This window comes from Hyperoodon ampullatus (assembly GCF_949752795.1).
Source record: "Hyperoodon ampullatus genome assembly, chromosome: 8".
NCBI lineage: Eukaryota > Metazoa > Chordata > Mammalia > Artiodactyla > Ziphiidae > Hyperoodon > Hyperoodon ampullatus.
In genome coordinates this window covers 82,178,886-82,202,520 of record NC_136921.1, presented here as the reverse complement: position 1 = coordinate 82,202,520, position 23,635 = coordinate 82,178,886, and positions in this window count along the sequence as shown.

Here is a 23,635-nt window from a genome sequence, read left to right as displayed (position 1 = left end):
ACTTTATACCACCTGCTCATTCACAGTAAAATGGGGAGAGAGTGGAGAGAAAGAAAGGGAGAACAGAAATTATGACTAAAATAAATTCATTTTAATCTTAGGCATTCAAAAATATGTTACATACAAGAACACTGCCTCCACACCTTGAGGGCATGAAGTAATGTAATCAAGAAACAGCATGCAGTGTTATCTAAATCAGTTTGCATTTTACATATGAAATTCTAGACACACAGGCATAAAACTTACTCAACATACGTGTCGCTGTTATGTTCAAATAACATAGGTTCTGATCTAAGTTATTTTATAAACCACTAAAGATTGGGGGTATACTTTTTAAAATCAGAATTTCACATAGTGTGATTTTTCTGTCCATTTGTCACCTAGAAGTGTTTATTTAAAGTGTCAATTCTAGTTCCTATTCAAGTCATTATCTATAGGGACTGAGAACATAATAATGCATTTTTAACAAGCCCTCCAGGTGATTTCAGTGTACACTGAAGTTCGAGAGCTAGTCACTCTGTACTTGTTTTATGTGAGGGGTTCATTGATGTGCTTCCCTGAAAGAGCTGATGCTTATGATGGAAAGAATGTTGGGATGGACATCAGGAAGAGGCTGCTCTGCCACTCAGGAGCAACTTGTTCATTCTGAACATTGGTATTTTCATTTATAAAACTACAGTAATATTTCAGTTTGCTTCTTAGAGTTAATGTGAATATCAAATGAGATCCATCAATCCAGCAAAACCACTTTGCAAAATGGGACACACTTTACAAACAGGGAACCTTAGATAAAAGTTTTGTTTTACCTTCACAATGACTAAGATATATTTTACAACTTTACTGGTATAGAAAGTAAAAAAAAATTAGAAAATTATAATTATAGAATAAAACAAAATAGGTATGGTAACCTGCTTTCAGTTTATTTCAACAGGTGACAGAAGCTAGAAAATGCGGTACGTACACCAAAATATGTCCAAAGCTTACATACTGATGGTCACCTTAAATACATTTAGTGAGTCAGAATAAGTTATGGGTGACTTGCAATGATCGATAATAAGGATATTAATTATATTCTTGAATTGTAGCACCTACATTTAGTTCCCAAGGAATAGAATGATTGTTATAGCCAGCAATATTTATCAAAGTGACACCAAAGTCACAATATATGAATTTACTCCTCACCTACTGAAATTTAAGACATTGATTAAATCAGGTGATGATACACGCAGGACATCCTAGAACTACTCTATATCAAAAGACAACTCTGCTGACAGCTTTCCCTTGAAACATCTGCAAGTCGTCAAATTCCAGAGAGCATATGTCTGGAAATGGTATCAATGGCATACTGTTAAAGGGTGAATCACTGATCTGCCAGAAGTCCTTCACCTCTCTAAAAACATTCTGTTGCTATTAGAGGTCACTGATTATTTTTATTCAAGGAGAAAGGAACATTTACATTAGCTAGAGTTTTTCCTGTACAATGCCTAAAGCCTATGTAAAGGACGATCAATCAGAAATTTACAGGGAAACTACCATCATGACCATAATCATGTGGAGGGGGAGAAGGCTGATGCACACACATCCTTTATAATACAGATAAGACAACTCTCAAATTTCAGGCAATCAGAATCTTGTTTCTTCCATGTATGTTTCTTGATGTGTCTAACTTAATAACATGGAGGCGTGCATGACATTTAAAATCATAAAATTCTAGCTTAGAAAGATACTATTGAAATAATCTACCTAAAAGAGGTAAACTCAAATATTTTCAGGATAATCAGCTGAGGTAAGTTAAATAGAGACCGATGGTTGCAGCATAGAGACATTTGGATTCACATACTAGAAAGACAGAGACCACCATTCTGTGAGCTCTGATTCACCCAGTCCTCTTGTTTATAAATGACAAAAGAAACTGAAAACGATAAAAATCATGCAGCTTTTTAGTAGCAAGGACCAGATTACAACCCAGTTCCACTAATGTATTCAATTTGGGTTTGATTTATAATCTAAGCTAGGGACATTTTAACATGCCTGAAATAATTTATACATTTCCTAAACCCAAATTTGCAAGACAGATTTATACATTTTATTTTAAAGCATCCAATTTATGACTTTCATTCATTTAGATATCTTGGCAGAATAATTACTAAATACCCTAAAGTTTTTGAATGCTTGATTTACACTATTAATTTATACAATATTTTTTCTTATTTTCTCAACTGTGCTTATCATGACATGCTATATTCTATGTCTATATGTACACTCCCTTTCAATAAGAACTATGTATCTACATACTTGTACAGACACTTAAATTGTTTTCTGATACATCTACAGCCTAGGTGGCCAACAGATAAATTTTATATATGGCCTACTTCTCTAAAAAGTTAGTCAGTGAAATTATTTCTTTAGTAATATGGTGCTTAATGGATTATTAACCAACTAAATTGTGGGATTTTATTTAAATGAATTATTGAACTGCAACTAGGATTCCAGATGGCTGGTATATTTAATAGGCAATATGGGAAAATGTAGAAGGTTAGGATAGCTGCCTCAAAAAATATTAAACAACGTTTAAAGCTTTTTGACATACTGGCAATACTACTCAAACACTGCAAAATGCTTTTATATATTAAATACCACTAACAAATGGGTGAAACTCATAAGCATATGTTCTCACCTTTAAACAGGGGACACAATACACATAAATGCAAGGTCCTAAATAAATTATAGATTTATAACCAGATGTTGTAAGGGTAGATAAAAAATATGTTCTCAAAAAGCTAATAGCCAGCTCATTAAGGTCACAGTCACCTTCTGCTCTTCTAATACATTGAAATGAACATCATAGAAAACAGATATTGTGGAGAAAGCAGCCACAAGTTAATAGAGGGAAAATAAAGGAAAGTAGACAATTTGAGAACTTACACTCAGTGACTTTAGTCTATGTATTAGGCACCAAAAGGTAAAAATGCATTTTATTAAACCATGACCAACACCAACATTTTATTTTATAAAATACACAAGTTAAAGTAGCTTCTTTCAGAAATACTTAATTGCAATTAACATTTATCCCTTAATAGAAAAAAAGGATTTATATTTAGAGTAAACATGGCTTTTCAAAGATTATATTTCTAGGGAAGAACGAATAGATCTTAATGAGTAATGAAATAATGGGAAGAAAGGGAAAGGAAATGTTGAATGTGCTGAGTGTCAAGTGCCAGTGGAAATGCTGGGCCATTGATTGGAAGTCAAGAATAAATAATTTAGAGGGAAGCTATGGCTGGAGATTTATTTTATAAAACTCCTGCTGAGAATGATAGCTAAAACTATGAATTTTAATAGTCTGTTAGTTATGAGGTAAACTAATAGATAACTAAGGAGGAAAATGTACAAAGAAGGAAGGACTAAAGCCCTAACTTTGTCTAAGCTTTGGACCCAGAATAGGGGACCCTGAGGAAAGGATAGAAGCATGGTACTAAGAAGCAAGAAAATTGCAAGTTTAATGCTATTTTATTAAAGCCACTAAATAGTTTGATTTTAAGAATAGCTAAAGATGCAAACAGGATAACTACACACACTTCTGAGCCACAGTTTTCTCATCTATTGAAGGACATGTCATAAAAATGCCCAAAGATTGCTTCCAGCTCATGCAAATTCTGTCAGTTGGCAATTAGAAGTTTGGGTGCTTTAGTGGACTGAGAGAAAATTCAGATTTCAAGGGACTATTTAAAGAGCAGGTGGGTAGTCAATGGTTTCTCTCTGAAGGCATCATCTTTGTCAATGACTTTCAAAATATTCTCATCATATAAAGTCACAAACATTTGCACACATCTATTTAATCTGTAGAATTGACTGTTCAAGATATAATTACAGCTATCTTTCTATTTTCAAGAAATTCTTATCCTTATAGCAAACTTTAAGAATAAAATGTTACTATTAATCACTAAGACATTCTTGAAACCAGCTTTGATCTTAATATTAACTTGGAAAGGCCAGTGAAGACATAAAGAATGAGTTACAACCATAGCAACAAAGTCAAACATGGTAACAAGAAAAAGGCAGAGTTACATTTTTCTAGGCAAGAGGGCCCTGACTCTGCTCTCTATACATAGTGACTCCCATGATTTATGGTTTAAAATAAATACTTAAATACTACTATAAGAAAGTAGTTGGGGGCCTCCCTGGTGGTGCAGTGGTTAAGAATCCGCCTGCCAATGCAGGGGACATGGGTTCGAGCCCCGGTCCGGGAAGATCCCACATGCCGCGGAGCAACTAAGCCCGTGTGCCATGACTACTGAGCCTGTGTGCCACAACTACTGAAGCCTGTGCACCTAGAGCCCGTGCTCCGCAACAAGAGAAGCCACTGCAATGAGAAGCCTGCACACCGCAACAAAGAGTAGCCCCCGCTCACTGCAACTAGAGAAAGCCCGTGTGCAGCAACAAAGACCCAACGCAGCCATTAATTAATTAATTAATTAATTTTTAGAAAAGAAAAGAAAGTAGTTGGAATAATATTACTAAGAGGATAGTATTATTTTGGACAAAATATTAGGAAGGATAGAGGACCAACCCACTAGATGAAATATTATTTATGAACTTGTGTGCCCTAATAAATTTCCAAGAAAGAGATAGACTATATACAGATAGAATAACAAAGAGAAAAACTAGACTGTATTCATAGCGGATGAATGTAACATACTTTTATTAGAAACTGATAGTACTAAACTTAATCCAAATAGAAATGTAAACAACATAATGAATTGATTGTATGTGATATATACTGATATATCTATATTTATAGAATCCTATACCCTAAAAAGAGAAAATATACATATTTTAAAACATATGGAATAGAATATATGGAACATTTACAAAATTTTATCAGATACTAGGTCTTAAAAAAGTTTCAAAAATTTGTCATGTCCTAGAGGGGTGGGATAGGGAGGGTGGGAGGGAGACGCAAGAGGGAGGGGATATGGGGATATATGTATACGTATAGCTGATTCACTTTGTTTTACATAATAACACACCATTGTAAAGCAATTATACTCCAATAAAGCTGTTAAAAAATCTGTCACGTTGGACCCCAATTTGTATATATTACATTTTGTGTATAATATATTGTATTTGTATTATGAAATATAATTTCCTTGCAGCTATATGTATTTACGTGACTGAGGTCTTACTAATAAAATGGAGTGGAAACAATGACTGTAACCTCTGTTCCCCTTGTTACAAGTAAGTTATTTGCCTCAGATTTTCTTTCTTCTTTTCTATAAGCTGGACTTCAGATAGGCACCAATGAGCTTTCACTCTGCAGACAAGGAAGTCATCTTGGGGAGAGCAGAACAACTAAGATGGAAGGAACCAGAACACTTGAACTACCCTGTGGAGCAGATCTGTCCCTCTGGCCTGGACCAGGCAGACTGTTATATAAGAGAGAAATACATTTCCATTCTATTTAAGCCACTCTAGTATCTTTGTTACAGCAACTTCGAATTGATGCTAAAAATATTTTTCAAAGCATTTAAAACCACTGGAGTGATGTAGATGCTTTCCAGTTAATGCGGACATGTCTGTATAGGATTTCAATAACTTTGGTATTATAAGACATCCCACACTCACTCACTAACACATGTACTCTATCACTAGCAAGTTGATGTCAGAACTGTCTAAATCTTTTTATCTATAGTGCATTGTTCTCAATTTTCAACTCTCCCATGATTCAAGATTGCACTCAAATGTTTAATGAGAAAACTCCTGTTTCAAACAAAGGCTAACGTTTTGCATATCATAAAAATTATATGTATATACAATAAAACTGTCAAAAAGATCAAAGATTATACAAAGCATTAGAATAGTAGGCAGTTTCATGCATTTCTACCTTAAATAGGTTAAGTTTAAGAGTTTTCTTCTAAGTAGAGAGATCATAGACCACAACATAGGCTTATAAAACGTATTTGCTAGATTGAACACAGACAAGCAAAAATGTGTTGATTTTTGAGTGTCAACAATGTGCTTGGCATTGTGCACTTTGCATCATATGCGTGCATATAGATAATAATCTCCATGTGTTCGCTGAATTTAATTTGTAGTATTTCATCTTATCTTTTAAAAAATCCCAATAAAGAAATTATTGTTAAATCTATTAGTCAGATGAGGGAACTCTGACATAGACAGATTAGCTCATTGGCTGGAGATCAGAGCTGTGAAATGGCTGCTGTGGAATATGAAAAAGGGTCTCTCTAACCTCTGGACTGTTTTAGCAAGAAACCAAGTGAGCTTTGAAGACTAGAAATAATTTTTTAAATCCTCAAACTTTTTTTTCCAGTGTAAAAATTATGACAAAAAACCTTGTCATTAGTCTAGATCTTGGGGTTTAGATATCCCATTCATGAGAAACTTTTACAATGCTTGAGTTGACTTTTCAGCTCTGCTGTTGACTAGCTATATGACCTGGGACAAATTTTTTTATATGTAAATTTGAAATATTAAATTAACTTTTAGTGGATTTAAATAAAATATAGACAGGTAAGCATATTTCATTTAATTTAAGTAGCTCTGAAACATTATATAAATTTAAACAAAAAATTAAATCTTTCGTAAATTCATCAAATATTTATAAATTTATCATTCACCAAATATTCATCAAATGCTGAATTTGGTAATTAGCAGTATTTATCAATATATTTTTTATTAAATATCAGCAAATAGTTTTTACTAAATTAGGTCAACCAATTTTAATCTATTTATCAATACCTAGCTCTTTCCTCTTTTTCTCTACCATTACCGTGTTCCTTTTCTCTGACTTCTTTAAAAGAAATCTTTCTTTACAAATATAAATGTCATGGATAAATTTATCAACAAATACTTGTCAAATAATGTTATCTTTCAAAAAAGTGGCGCTAGGCACATTGAGAGATAAAAGAGAAGAAAAAGGATTCATTAATCACAAGGAGCTTGCTAACTTATTTGGGAGAAAAAAAGATATACCAGAAATAATACAGTATATAAGAACTGAGAATTCAAATTGAGAAGCAGAGTATGTAAAGCAAATATAAATTCAGAGAAAGGGGTAATTAGTGGTGGTGAGAGGTCTTCTCTGAACCAGGGAGGACATGAGAGAATGGCTCATTGCCAACTTATTTATTAAGCCTATTCAAGTGTTTCCTTTAGAAGAGACAGTCATTATGGCCATTTGTGTTTCTAAGACCAGTACATAACTTTCAAAACACATTTCCAAACAATCAACATATAGTATAAACTTAATAGGATCTCTCTTTTGGACTTATGTATATTTTATTGTGGATTTGAAATACTCCCCATGTAAATTCTTCTATTATTGTACTATGTACCAATCACAGTCAAGGTAAGAAAATAGAAGTAGTTAATGTTAATAAGAGAATTTTATACAGGAAATTATTTAAGCTGGTATTAGAAAATCAAGGAAAAAAACAGGAATACTGAGGTGAAAAATAATAACTGTAAGAAATAGGTAACAGCCCTAAGACTAAGGGACCAAAAGGAAGAGTAGGGTTATCAGAAGTTAGCAGTTTGGAGGAAGGACCCTGCAGATCTAGAACCAAAGACTTTGAGGAGCAGACACTGCAGGGTTAAATTTGATATCTCTGGAACCTCAGAGAGGACGCCTGCACAGCTGGGTCCAGACCCTGAGGGAGGGAGGGAGGCCAGCTTGTTGATGATGACATTGCTGCCAAGGCTGCTTCTAAGAGTAGTGAAAAACCTGGGAACCAGAAGCAACTGCTGCTGCCCAAGGTGAAGGGCCAAGGCTGGAGCAATGCCAACAAGAACCAGCAAACAGGAAAAGGAAATCCCTTTCTCTCTCTTCCTGTTGTTTGCACTTGTTCTAGTGTCCCTATGGCAGAACCTAACGGGAAGCCAGTTGGCAAAGAAGAAATGTGCTTGGCAGAGTGCCAGCCCCAGCATCAAAATATGCATAGAACAAAAGCTTAATAACTAGCACAATCACGTTCTAAGATGAGGACTGGAATGTAAACATTCCATAATAAACTTACCATTTTACTATGAAATTGAAATCCCTCCCACGTAATTTTGTTGTACTGCATTTAGCTTTTGTTATTGCTAAATGTGCATCTCTCGGTGGGAAAAAGAAAGAAAAAAATTCTTGAAAGGTGAGTGAATGTAATAATACAATCATCAACCATTTAGAGACTATCACTGAAAGGAAGAAAATATTTTATATATATATATATATATATATATGTCTCTTGCCCCTAATTCCTGACACAGCATTCCTGAAACCCTTGTAAATAGGATTGCCAGGAGAATCTTTCTTTCTAACATTTAGAGTTCGACCCCAGTTCTTAACACAGAGCTCCTAAGACTTTGTAATTACTTTAGTGATAGGAGCAGGTGACACCAAACTCCTAAATCCCTTGAATTTCCTGGCTGATATAAGTGTCTTTTGTTCTAATGAGGTGACTCTTAGTAGGCTCCTAGATGGGGGCTGGTAACAAGAAAGACCAATCCATGATTGGAAATTTGAGACTTTCAAGCCCCAACCCCTTTTCTCTGGAGAGGAGAGAAGGGCTGAAAATGGAGTTGCAAAATATTAGAAAATCAAATACAAAGCTATATAAAACAAAACCACATTGTGATCAACTGGGAATTACTGCAGGGATGTAAAATTAGTGCAATAAATAAAAACCAATAATGTAATTCACCTCATTAATAGAACAAAGGTTAAAACTCATAATCAGCTTAATAGATACAGAGAAAGTCTTTGACAAAAATCAACATCCATGCTCTAAAAAAAAGTTCTCAGCACACTTGGAAAATAAAAGAATGTCCTTAATTTGATAGAGGGCATCTAAATAAAACCAAACAAATGAAAAAAGCAAAACAAAAACTACAGCTGATGTTATACTTAATGGTGAAATACTGAATGATTATTCTGTAAGATCAGGAGCTATGCAAGGTTGTCCACTCCAGCCTTTTACAGCTATTTTACTATAATGAGTTTTTGCAGCGAAACAGAGCAACAATATTGGGAAAGAAAGAATAAATCTGTCTACACCCACAGACAGCACACTTGCTTACACAGAAAGTCTTAAGGACTCTACCAAAAAAAAATCTTAGAATTATTAAGTAAAATTAGCATGATCACAGGATATGAAGCCAATATACAATAACTTATTGCATTTATTTATACTAGGAAATTGAAATTTTTAAATGATACTATTTATAATAGTATGACAAAATATGACAATCCGAGGAATACATTTAACAAAAGATGCTTAAGATTGTAAGTCTGAAAACCACAAAATATTACTGTGAGAAATTAAAGGCAATTTAAATAAATAGATAACTATACTACATTCATAGATTGGAAGATTCAATATTATTAAGATGTCTACTCTCCCCAAACTGATCTATGGATTCATTGTAATACCAATCAAAATCCCACTAGGCATTTTTATACAAATTGACACACTGATTTGAACATTTATATGAAAATCTAAATAACCTAAAATAGCTTAAACAATTTTTGTTTTAAATTATTTTTTATTTTTTCTTAATTTAAAATATTTACAGATATAGGAGTCAAACAAGTGAGATAGTCACCTGTGTATAAATGGGGGACAATATATAGTAGAGGTGCTTCCAAAATTGTGTTTTGAGGAACAACAGTGCCTGCAAGATGATGACATGAGTTCTATGATCTAATAAAATGAGTAAAACATGGCAAACAAAATGTTCATCTTGAAAGTTTTAACATTTTTGGGGGCTGTGAGTGATTCTAAAACAAATATAACTAGTTTTACTTAATATATTGTCTCCTAAACTTTTTGAACCATAGGCCGTTCTCTCTAAAAATCTCCACCTTTCAATTTAACATCTTTTAACATCTTTACCCCTGTGCAGCACAGTGTGGGGAACACAAGCTAGCATTTTCTCCTCAGCACTCTTTGTAGTAAGGGAATAAAAACAGATGCATTAACATCACAAAAGGAGAGAGAAAAGTTATTTCATTACAGCAAATATAATAACTTGTAGTAAAATCGCACAGAATACTCTGTTTAGAAAGCATGTCCTCCTTTATATGTAGTTTTCATTTAAATGATTAAACATAATTGCCATTTCAATACTCCAGTTAGTTAGAAATTCTTTTAGGTGAAAGAGCTTATACCAATAATTCAGGATACCATAATTTAAGAGTTTACACTATATCACTGTATACTTCTTAAGTATGTCCTTTGTGTTAGTTCATTTTATGTTCATGGTTAATCATAGATTCCTTGTGGGCTAGAATATGTTTTTTTTTCCCACTAAATGTAATTAAGTGCTGCATACATATTCACTAGGAGTTTAATAAATGTTTTTAATCAATATTTCATGGAAACTATTGAGATTCAGTATCTCCAGATTTCTTATTTTTTAAACCAGAATTTACATTGATTAATTTGTTTACTTGTTACTTAACATTTAGTTTAAAATATATTTCCATTTAAGTTTACATTTTTGAGACTATTCTTAGCTAGTTGGTTATATTGCTAGATGTCAAATTGCTACTTAACAATTATCCTGATTTGTTCATTTGATTATATACAATTTTACATTTTGGGTGTAGTATCTGCTTACGTGTATCAACAAGATGTTTTTTATTCAGATAATGTATTGAATTAATTACTGTCTAACAAAGTGGGTTGTAATCTTAACTAGAAGGACATGCCCTATATAGTATATCCAAACCGTGCCACCTCAAATTCCTTTAAATATGCTCACTCAGATGATTGATATAGATGACTTGGAATGAAAACACAATATACTACGTTGGATTAGTAAAGTAGACTTTGACTGTAAATAGTGGAAAGTATTCATGAAATAATGGAATATTCATATAAACAAGTGGAAAATGTCATTGATCAAGATCAAAAATGTTATACAAGAAAGTAGTGAGGTTCCTAACCAACTTACAGACCTAAAGACATTCTAATAACACAAAATCATTTTATTTAAAAAGTTGTCAGTACCTATTACTGTAAAAGTACCAGATTTTCAGTTATATAATCTATCTAATACTAAACAGGAGACTGGGTAAATAAAGGATACTAGAATAGATACATAAACATTTATAACAAGGACCACATTTTACATATACTAGTTTCAATAAAGAGATGAATAATGAAACACATCTTTTTTTTAGCCTGAAACACATCTTTTTGAAAAGAGCAACTACTAAATCAAATAATCTAGCTGGATCTACATGAATCAACACAGGTGCATTTCCAAAGCATAATAAGTGAAAAAACCAAGGATAGGTTTACTGGAAAAGATAGGTTTATAATTTTATTATTTATGTAAATACAAAAAAATACCATCGCTTTTTCTGGGATGATAAACGTCAGGAGAGAGAGAAGGGAAATATATTGTGGGAAATGAGTTTAGTTGTATCTGTAATGTTTAATTTATTAGAAAGAGATATAGGAGGAAGGAAGGGAGGGAGGGAAAGGCAAAGAGAGAGAGAGAGAAATCTAAAGCAGAAACAAGCAAACAAAAACCAGTATTTAATGTCATTCACAACCAAATCTATAATCTCAGTGTATATTTTTCATAGTTCCTTGAGTATTTGGGAACAAGAGGAGGAAATGAAGAGATGAGATTCTAGAATTTATAACTATCAATCTACCTTATGTTTAAGCATCCAGGAGAAAGTGGCTTCAGAGAAGCACATCTATCCACAGTGATGCATAAACTGCCATCTCAGTGCCACAGCATTAATTAATGCTCAAAGGAACATACTTAGTAATGTCCTCCTGGGAATGGCACTTGAATAGCAAATTTTAGAAATTTTAAGTTCTTCCCTTCAGTGCATGCTGAAAGACCAGTTTGAGTTAACTAAAATGAAGTTGTGAAATCATACCTACTCTAGTTACAACTTAAATTCTCAGTATTCAGTCACCAATAACAATAACTTTTCCCCACCTGATCACTTTCAAAAGGAGTGTAAACCAAATAAACATCCACAGGGACAGACTTATTTGGATGCATCTGTAGCATAGATTGTTGGTGACCATCCATAACTACTTGGCAGCAGCATTTGCACTGACAGCTTCTTGCTGCAAGCCCCAGTGACTCTAAAAACTCTCTGGAATATGTGGTAAGTGGTCTTATTTACATTTTCCAGATGAAGTATTGCCAAAGAGATTGAGCAGGTAATTATTTTTTAAAAAAAGAAAATTTGAATACTTTTAAATACGAGAATTCTTGAATATAAAAGATGTATATTTTAAAGTGTAGCCATCCATTTCCCCCCACTCAAACTAAATTATTATTCACTTTTGCATCCCTCCCTCTCATTCACGAGTGCACATGCGTTCGCTCTCTCTCTCTCTCCCCCTTCCCCACTGTTATCTTCATCTTTAACTAAGACTGCAAATTGATTTCCTGCACCCATTCTCTCCTTATGTCTTATCTAAACAAGCTGGAATGCTACATGTCTCAGTATCCCTAGCATTGAGGGGTACTATACAACTAAACTTGGCTAACGAGATACTAATGAAAGTTAGTCTGTATCCCTGAAAAGAATGGAGAGATGTCTTTATGAACCCTGTCTCTTGCTTCTGGTTTAAAATGCAAAAACGACAACTAAAGCTCCAACAGCCATTTTGGATCATGAGCTGACATAAAAATTCTGAAAACAGCAGAGAAGGAAATTACGTGGTTGGGTGCCACCATGATGTCGCCATACCAGCTCTGGTAACCTATCTCTTTCATGTGATAGAGAAATCAACTTCTATCTTCTTTAAACCACAATTTCTGGGCTTTATGTCACATGCAGTTGAATATAATTCTACATGTTATCTATTAAAATTATACAAGGACTCTATTAACATGTTGCCAGTAGAATTTAACAGACAACAGAATGTAAAGCTCACTTGACCACCTTCTTCAAGTCCAATCTACTCGATTCCTGTTTAGAAGTTCCACTGCTATGTGTTTATGATTTATCCTTCCACTCCCTTTCTTAAAACTTTACATATGTATCCATAGCAAATGTAAAGTTTGGTTTTATGTATTTTCATTAATTTACATAAAGGATAACATGCTTTTCATGCAACTCACTTTTTTCACTCCATAATGTTTTAATGATGTTTCCACACCGATCTATACAATTTTTATAAATGAGTAAATTTAAAAAATATTTGTGTGTATATATCACTTTTTATTCATTTCTTGATTAGCATATGTATCATTTGTTTCTAATATTTCACTATTCTCTCCAGTCTGAAATGAATATCTTTGATGTCTCATTCCACATATGAGTAAGTATATTATAGAGTAGATTCCTAGCACTGTAAGTGTGGGTCGTATGAATTGCACCTTTTCAATTCTCATAGATGTTTCAGGTGTTCTCATAAAGAAAGATACAGTTAACACCATTTTTACATAGCAAGGACAATCTTGATAGTCTTTACAGGTTTACTGTTCTGAGGAATCCCTATATAAATCTGACTATTATTCACATCCATACACTTTTATTAATATAACCAATATTGTAAAATTTTTAATTAATAGGAGTAGACCTCTGTGGTTTCCTGTTATTTGCTTGGTGAGAAAGATGATGGAGGGAAACAAAGAGATTAAGGGGACCAACAGCAAAGAGAAATTTAGCACCAACAGAATAAAATCAGTATGCTGAAAACAACAACATCTTCCCTACTTTCTTTACTTACAATTGATGGGCAGACAAAGATAAATGGCAATGTGAAAAAGATAAGATTTTCTCTAATAATTATTTTCTGTCCCATGGTACCTTCTATTTGACTTCTGCTCAAAGGTCTCAGCTTTATATCTACAGATAAGCTCTAGTTTTATAAATTCAGAAAATAAGGCACAGTGAGACTTGTTTAAGACTATGGCAGCCATTGGAGTCCATGACTATAAGTCTTCTATCATGTCTATAAACCTTAATAAACACCCTCCATCTTAGAAATTGTGGCCATGTGCCCTTAAACAGTCAGTAATATCTAAAATGCTTACTTTCTTCAAAGTTACATTTTAAATGTTAATTTACGGGAAGCAGAGCTGTGTTGAATTATCATTTACAATATGTCAATCTCTTAATTTGAAGTCCAGAGAATGATGTTTTTGAACAGTGAAAACTCAGCTTTATTTTCTTTTTGCAATCATTTTGCTTTCAAAATACATCAAAATATACCTCAAAGACAAAAAGTCAAATTATAATCTTTGACATGTTTTTCAAACATGAATGCTTTCTTATAAGACAATTTTGCATAGCTTCCATATATTTTGATGACATAATTTAAAATTATAATACATTTCCCCAGTATAAGGGAAGGTTCATTTTTAATATGAAATCATCTTAAAAATACTTTCTCAGTGTTTCTTCTGTTAATCAGAGAAATAATAAACAATCATTCAATACTATAACGAGTTATTTCATTTATATTTCAAAATATATATGCATCCCAAACTTAGTGCATTATTTTATAACTCCTTTTTAAAATTTCAAATAACCAACCTGGTGTCACAAAGTGATTGCCACAAGATTAAAAGCCTAATGTAGAAAGCTAAAACTTTCTTTTATAAAAATATTCATTATTTTCCTTTAACATTACCTAGGTCAAAAATAAGTGGATTTCTTGATAAATTTCAGAAAATATGTCTATATAGTTAACAGGGTGTCCTCAATAGTCAAGAAAAGATAGACTGTTAATGTTTTAAATTAGAATTTCAGTACTAGTCCTATGTAAATGAAATGTGTCTTACTGGCAGCTGTATGAAAAATGCTTACTAGAGTAGCTCAGACTTTGTATGAAAGATAGGTGTGTGCATGAGTTTTGAAATAGACTGTAACAATTTAATTATATTCAAATAATAATATAATAAAATGTAAAATTCAAATTTGTAAGTAATATAAATTCAAATATAATAAAATTCAAATAAAATGTGTGTTTGAAATTAATTGGCATCCTCACAATAAATAGCCATGCAGAAAAATACATTAACCAGGGCTTTTTTTTTAATATTCTTATTGGAGTATAATTGCATTACAGTGTTGTGTTAGTTTCTGCTGTAAAACCAAGTGAATCATCTATATGCATATGTATATCCCCATATCCCCTGCCTCTCCATCTCCCTCCCACCCTCCCTATCCCTACCCCTCTAGGTGGACGCAAAACACTGAACTGATCTCCCTGAGCTATGCGGCTGCTTCCCATTAGCTATCTATTTTGCATTTGGTAGTGTATGTATGTGCATGCCACTCTCTCACTTCGTCCCAGCTTACGCTTCCCCCTCCCCATGTCCTCAAGTCCATTCTCTACATCTGTGTCTTTATTCCTGTCCGGTCACTAGGTTCATAAGAACCATTATATTTTTTAGATTCCATATATAATGTGTTAGCATACGATATTTCTTTTTCTCTTTCTGACGTACTTCAGTCCGTATGACAGATTCTAGGTCCATCCACCTCACTACAAATAACTCAATTTTGTTTCTTTTTATGGCTGAGTAATATTCCATTGTATATATGTGCCACATTTTCTTTATCCATTCATCTGTCGATGGACACTTAGGTTGCTTCCATGTCCTGGCTATTGTAAATAGAGCTGCAATGAACACTGTGGTACATGACTCTTTTTGAATTCTGTTTTCTCAGGGTATATGCCCAGTAGTGGGACTGCTGGGGCACATGGTAGTTCTATTTTTAGTTTTTTAAGGAAACTCCATACTGTTCTCTATAGTGGCTGTATCAATTTACATACCCACCAACAGTGTAAGAGGGTTCCCTTTTCTCCACACCCTCTCCAGCATTTGTTGCTTGTAGACTTTTTTGATGATGGCTATTCTGACAGGTGTGAAGTGATACCACATTGTAGGTTTGATTTGCATTTCTCTAATGATTAGTGATGTTGAGCATCCTTTCATGTGTTTCTTGGCAACCTGTATATCTTCTTTGCAAAAATGTCTATTTAGGTCTTATGCCCATTTTTGGATTGGGTTTTTTGTTTTTTTGATATTGAGCTGCATGAGCGGCTTGTATATTTTGCACATTAATCCTTTGTCGGTTGCTTTGTTTGCAAATATTTTCTCCCATTCTGAGCGTTGTCTTTTCTTCTTGTTTATGGTTTCCTTTGCTGTGCAAAAGCTTTTAAGTTTCTTTAGGTCCCATTTGCTTATTTTTATTTCCATTTCTCTAGCAGGTGGGTCAAAAAAGATCTTGCTGTGATGTATGTCATAGAGTGTTCTGCCTGTGTTCACCTCTAAGAGTTTGATAGTGTCTGGCCTTACATTTAGCTGTTTAATCCATTTGGAGTTTATTTTTGAGTAAGGTATTAGGAAGTGTTCTAATTTCATTCTTTCACATGTAGCTGTCCACTTTTCCCAGTACCACTTATTGAAGAGGTTGTCTTTTCTCCATTGTATACTCTTGCCTCCTTTATCAAACATAAGGTGACCATATGTGCGTGGGTTTATCCCTGGGCTTTCTATCCTGTTCCATTGATCTATACTTCTGTTTTTGTGCCAGTACCATACTGTCTTGATGACTGTAGCTTTGTAGTATAGTCTGAAGTCCAGGAGCCTGATTCCTCCAGCTCCATTTTTCTTTCTCAAGATTGCTTTGGCTATTCGAGGTCTTTTGTGTTTCCATACAAATTGCGAAGTTTTTAGTTCTAGTTCCCTGAAACATGCCATTGGTAGTTTGATAGGGATTGCGCTGAATCGGTAGATTGCTTTGGGTAGTATAGTCATTTTCACAATGTTGATTCTTCCAATCCAAGAACATAGTATAACTCTCCATCTGTTTGCATCATCTTTAATTTCTTTCACCAGTGTCTTACAGTTTTCTGCATACAGGTCTTTAGTCTCCTTTGGTAGGTTTATTCGTAGGTATTTTATTCTTTTTGTTGCCATGGTAAATGGGAGTGTTTCCTTAATTTCTCTTTTGGATTTTTCATCATTAGTGTATAGGAATGAAAGAGATTTCTGTGCATTAATTTTCTATCCCAGTACTTTACCAAATTCATTGATTAGCTCTAGTAGTTTTCTGGTAGCATCTTTAGGATTCCCTATGTGTAGAATCATGTCATCTTCAAAGAGTGACAGTTTTACTTCTTCTTTTCCAATTTGGATTCATTTTAGCTCTTTTTCTTCTCTGATTGCTGTAGCTAAAACTTCCAAAACTATGTTGAATAATAGTGCTGAGAGTGGGCAACCTTGTCTTGTTCCTGATCTTAGAGGAAATGGTTTCAGTTTTTCAATATTGAGAACGATGTTCGCTGTGGGTTTGTTATTTATGGCCTTTATCATGTTGAGGTAGGTTCCCTCTATGCCTACTTTCTGGAGAGTTTTTATCATAAATGGGTTTTGAATTTTGTCAAAAGCTTTACCTTCATCTATGGAGATAATTATATGGTTATTATCCTTCAGTTTGTTAATATGGTGTATCACATTGATTGATTTGCACATATTGAAGAATCCCTGCATTCCCGGGATAAACCCCACTTGATCACGGTGTATGATCCTTTTAATGTGCTGTTGGATTCTGTTTGCTAATATTCTGTTGAGAATTTTTGGATCTATGTTCATCAGTGATATTGGCCTGTAGTTTTCTTTTTTTTGTGACATCTTTGTCTGGTTTTGGTATCAGTGTGATGGTGGCCTTGTATAATGAGTTTGGACGTATTCCTCCCTCTGCTATATTTTGGAAGAGTTTGAGGAGGATAGGTGTTAGCTCTTCTCTAAATGTTTGATAGAATTCGCCTGTGAACCCATCTGGTCCTGTCCTTTTGTTTGTTGGAAAATATTTAATCACAGTTTCAATTTCAGTGCTTGTGATTGGTCTGTTTATATTTTCTGTTTCTTCTTGGTTCAGTCTTGGAAGGTTGTGCTTTTCTAAGAATTTGTCCTTTTCTTCCAGGTTGTCAATTTTATTGGCATAGAATTGCTTGTAGTAATCTCTCATGATCCTTTGCATTTCTGCAGTGTCAGTTGTTACTTCTCCTTTTTCATTTCTAATTCTGTTGATTTGAGTCTTTCTTTTCTTGATGAGTCTGGTTAGTGTTTTATCAATTTTGTATATCTTCTCAAAGAACCAGTTTTTAGTTTTATTGACCTTTGCTACTGTTTCCTTCATTTCTTTTTCATTTATTTCGGATCTGATCTATGTGATTACTTTCCTTCTGCTAACTTTGGGGTTTTTTTGGTCTTCTTTCTCTAATTGCTTTAGGGTAAGGTTAGGTTGTTTATTTGAGATTTTTCTTGTTTCTTGAGGAAGGATTGTATTGCTATAAACTTCCCTCTTAGAACTGTTTTGCTGCATCCCATAGGTTTTGGGTTGTCGTGTTTTCATTGTCATTTGTTTCTAGGTATTTTTTAAATTTCTTCTCTGATTTCTTCAGTGATCTCTTGGTTATTTAGTAGCGTATTGTTTAGCTTTCATGTGTTTTTATTTTTTACTTTTTTTTTTCCTTTAATAGATATCTAGTCTCATAGCGTTGTGGTCAGAAAAGATACTTGATATGATTTCAATTTTCTTAAATTTACCAAGGCTTGATTTGTGACCCAAGATGTGATCTATCCTGGAGAATGTTCCATGATCACTTGAGGAGAAAGTGTATTCTGTTGTTTCTGGATAGAATGTCCTATAAATATCAATTAAGTCCATCTTGTTCAATGTGTCATTTAAAGCTTGTGTTTCCTTATTTATTTTCATTTTGGATGATCTGTCCATTGGTGAAAGTGGGGTGTTAAAGTCCCCTATTATGACTGTGTTACTGTCAATTTCCCCTTTTATCGCTGTTAACATTTTCCTTATGTATTGAGGTGCTCCTATGTTGGGTGCATAAATATCTACAGTTGTTATATCTTCCTCTCTGACTAATCCCTTTATCATTATGTAGTGCCATTCTTCGTCTCTTGTAATAGTGTTTATTTTAATGTCTACTTTTTCTGGTATGAGAATTACTCCTCTAGGTTTCTTTTGATTTCCATTTGCATGGAATACCTTTTTCCATTCTCTCACTTTCAGGCTGCATGTGTCCCTAAGTGTGAAGTGGGTCTCTTGTAGACAGCATATATATGGGTGTTGTTTTTATATCTACAGCCAGGCTATGACTTTTGGTCGGAGCATTTAATCCATCTACATTTAAGGTAATTATCAATATCTGTGTTCCAACTACCATTTTCTTAATTGTTTTGGGTTTGTATTTGTAGGTCTTTTCCTTCTCTTGTGTTTCCTGCCTAGAGAAGTTCCTTTAGCATTTGTTGTAAAGCTGGTTTGGTTGCGCTAAATTCTCTTAACTTTTGCTTGTCTGTTAAGGTGTTAATTTCTCCATCGAATCTGAATGAGATCCTTGCTGGGTAGAGTAATCTTGGTTGTAGGTTTTTCCTTTTCACCACTTTATATATGTCCTGCCACTCCCTTCTGGCTTGCAGAGTTTCTGCTGAAAAATCAGCTGTTAACCTTATGGAGATTCCCTTGTATGTTATTTGTTGCTTTTCCATTGCTGCTTTTAATATTTTTTCTTTGTATTTAATTTTTGATAGTTTGATTAATATGTGTCTTGGTGTGTTTCCTTGGATTTATCCTGTATGGGACTCTCTGAGCTTCCTGTACTTGACTGACTATTTCCTTTCCTGTGTTAGGGAAGTTCTGAACTATAATCTCTTCAAATAGTTTCCCAGTCCCTTTCTTTTTCTCTTCTTCTTCTGGGACCCCTATAATTCGAATGTTGGTTTGTTTAATGTTTTCCCAGAGGTCTCTGAGACTTTCCTCAATGCTTTTCATTGTTTTTTCTTTATTCTGCTCTGTGGTAGTTATTTCCACTATTTTATCTTCCAGGTCACTTATCAATTCTTCTACCTCAATTATTGTGCTAATGATTCCTTCTGAGGAATTTTTAATCTCATTTATTGTGTTGTTCATCATCATTTGTTTGCTCTTTAGTTTTTCTAGGTCCTTGTTAAAAGTTTCTTGTATTTTCTCCATTCTGTTTCAAGATTTTGGATCATCTTTACTATCATTACTCTGAATTCTTCTTCAGGTAGACTGCCTATTTCCTCTTCATTTGTTTGGTCTGGTTGGTTTTTACCTTGCTCCTTCATCTGCTGTGTGTTTCTCTGTCTTCTCATTTTGCTTAACTTACTATATTTGGGGTCTCCTTTTCCCAGGCTGCAGGTTCATAGTTCACGTTGTTTTTGGTATCTGCCCCAGTGTTTAACGTTGGTTCAGTGGCTTTTGCAGGCTTCCTGGTGGAGGGGACTGGTACCTGTGTGCTGGTCGGTGGGGCTGGATGTTGTCTTTCTGGTGGGCAGGACTGCACCCAGGGTGTGTTTTGAGGTGTCTGTGAACTTAGTATTATTTTAGGCAGTCTCTCTGCTAATTGGTGGGGTTGTGTTCCTGTCTTGCTAGTTTTTTGGCATGGGGCATCCAGCATTGGAGCTTGCTAGCCATTGGGTGGAGCTGGGTCTTAGCATTGATATGGAGAACTCTAGGAGAGCTCTTGCCGACTGATACTACGTGGGGCCAGGAGGTCTCTGGTGGTCCAATGTCCTGAACTCGGCGCTCCCACCTCAGAGGCTAAGGCCTGACACCAGGCTGGAGCACCAAGACCTTGTCAGCCAGCCACACGGCTCAGAAGAAAAGGGAGAAAAAAAACTAATAAGAAATAAAATAAATAAATTTATTAAAATAAAAATATAATTAAAAAAAGAGAGCAACAAAACCCGTAAGCAAATCCACCAATGATAACAAGTGATAAAAACTATACTAAGATAAACATATAAGTCAGAAACAAGTCATTTGCAGACAGCTAACCCTAAGTCTACAGTTGCTCCCAAAGTCCACTGCCTCAATTTTAGGTTGATTCGTTGTCTATTCAGGTATTCCATGGATGCAGGGAACATCAAGTTGACTGTGGGGATTTAATCTGCTGCTCCTGAGGCTGCTGGAAGAGATTTCCCCTTCTCCTCCTTGTTTGCACAGCTCCTGGGGTTTAGCTTTGGTTTTGGCCCCACCTCTGCATGTAGGTCGCCCTCAGGCATTTTTGGGAAGTCTGAAGTCTTCTGCTAGCGTTCTGTAGGAGTTGTTCCACATGTAGATGTATTTTTGATGTACTTGTGGGGAGGAAGGTGATCTCCACATCTTACTCTCCACCATCTTGAAGGTTCCCTGCCCCGCCCAAGTCTCTTTAATTCTGTGAAGGCTGAGAGAGTTTGGGGAAGCTGCAGAAGAGAAGTTTAAAGCTAGCAGAAGTTGGTTTATGAGGTTTAAGGAAAGAAGCTATTTCAACAACATCAAAGTGCAAGGTGATGTAGCAAGTGCTGATGTAGAAGCTGCAGCAAGTTATCCAGGAGATCTAGCTACGATGACTAATGAAGGTGGCTACACTAATCAACAGGTTTTTCACTGTAGACAAAACAACCTTATATTGAGAGAAGATTCCAAATATGACTTTCATAGCCAGAGAAGAAAAGTCAATGTTTGGTTTCAAAGCTTCAAAGGGCAGGCTGACTCTGTTTTTAGGGACTAATGTAGATGGTGACTTTAAGTTGAAGCCAGTGCTCATTTACCACTCTGAAAATCTTTATGGGCTCTTAAGAATTATGCTAAATCTACTCTGCCTGTGCTCTATAAATAGAACAACATAGCCTGTATGACAGCACATCTATTTACAACATGGTTTATAGAATATTTTAAGTCCACTGTTGAGATTTATTTTTCAGAAATAAAAAGATTCCTTTCAAAGTATTACTGCTCTCTGACAATGCACCTGGGCACTTCAGAGCTCTGATGAAGATCTATAATGAGATTGTTTTTATCATGACTACTAACACAACATCCCTGCAGCCCATGGATCAAGGAGTAATGTAGACACTTAAGTCTTATTATTTAAGAAATACATTTTGTAAGGCTGTAGCTACCATAATACTAATTCCTCTAATGGATCTGGGCAAAGTCAATTGAAAACCTGGAAAGGGTTCACCATCTAGACACCATTAAGAACATTTGTGATTCATGGAAAGAGGTTAAAACATCAACATACATAGGAGTTTGGAAGAAATTGACTCCATCCCTTGTGGATAACTTTGAGGGGTTCAAGACTTCAGTGGAGGAAGTAACTGTAAATGTGGTGAAAATAGCAAGAGAACTAGAATTAGAAGTCAACCCTGAAAATGTGTCTTAATTGCTACAATCTCATGATAAAACTTTAATGGGAGAGGAGTTGCTTTTTATGGATGAGGAAAGACAGTGGTTTCCTGGGATGGAATTTACTGGTGAAGATGCTGTGAAGATTGTTGAAATGACAAAAGATTTAGAATATTACATAAATTTCGTTGATAAAGTAGTATCAGGGTTTGGGAGGATTGACTCCAATTTTGAAAGAAGTTCTACTGTGGGAAATATTATCAAAACAGCATTGATACTATAGAGAAATCGTTCGTGAAAGGAAGAGTCCATCTATGCAGCAAATTTCATTGTTGTCTTATTTACAGAAATTGCCACTGCCACCCCCAGCCTTCAGCACCCACCACCCTGCTCACTCAGCAGCCATCACAATTGAGGCAAGACCCTGCATCAGCGAAAAGATTATGACTCACTGAAGGTTCAGATGATGATTAGCATTTTTTAGCAATAAAGTATTTTTAATTAAGGTGTGTACATTGTTTTTTTAGACATAATGCCATTGCATACTTAATAGACCACAACATAGTGTAAACATAACTTTTATATGCACTGGGAAACCAAAAAATTTGTGTGAGTCTCTTTATTGTGATATTCGCTTTTTTTGTGGTAGTTTGGAACTGAACCCCCAATATCTCTGAGGTATGCCTATACTTAGGTTCACTCAGTGTGATGTCTATACTTGACTATGGTCATGAATGCTCTATTATGAACTCTTCTAAATGGCACATGAGATGATCTTTAGGCACCGGGAATCTTCCTGATATAGGTCCCACTAGAGAGGCTTGTAGTTTCATACTATCTTTCTAGACAGTTCAGGCCCAAACGTGTGGTCTCTTACTCTCACTGGGCACTCCTGGGAGGTGACAAACTGGCTTATGCTCCAAGCTACTTTCTGAGAACTGAGAAGTCTAGAAAAGAGAATTCATGGGGAGCTGTAGGTGATCTTTGCCCTCTCTATCCTGGGTGTGCCACTGTGCTGTCTTTGTTCAGATGTGGAATGTTCCTGTAGTTCCTGTTACTTATCAAATTAAGAGACTTTTGGTTTAGAGTGACCTGCAAACATTAATGAACATTCTCTTTCCCCTCCTCGAACTACACCTGCCATTCTTACACAGAATACAATACAAACTCCGTTATTTACTCCTTCTAACCATGCTTGTATATATCAAATGCTCTAGAAGGCATCCAGTCCCATTTTGGGCTGGACAATTCTTCCTTGTGCAGAACTGTTCCAGGAATTACAGCAGATGTTTCATCTCTGGAACTTGGATGCCAAATACCAGGAGCACTACCTATTTCTCCAGACCTTCAGTCTCCCTAGAAATAGCTAACACCTCTGGTTGAGAATTCCTGAACATACCAGGTGCTCTCTTTCCCATATCTTTCCCAATTGTTTCTTTCCTCCCCACACCCGACTAGTTCTCTATTAAATATGAC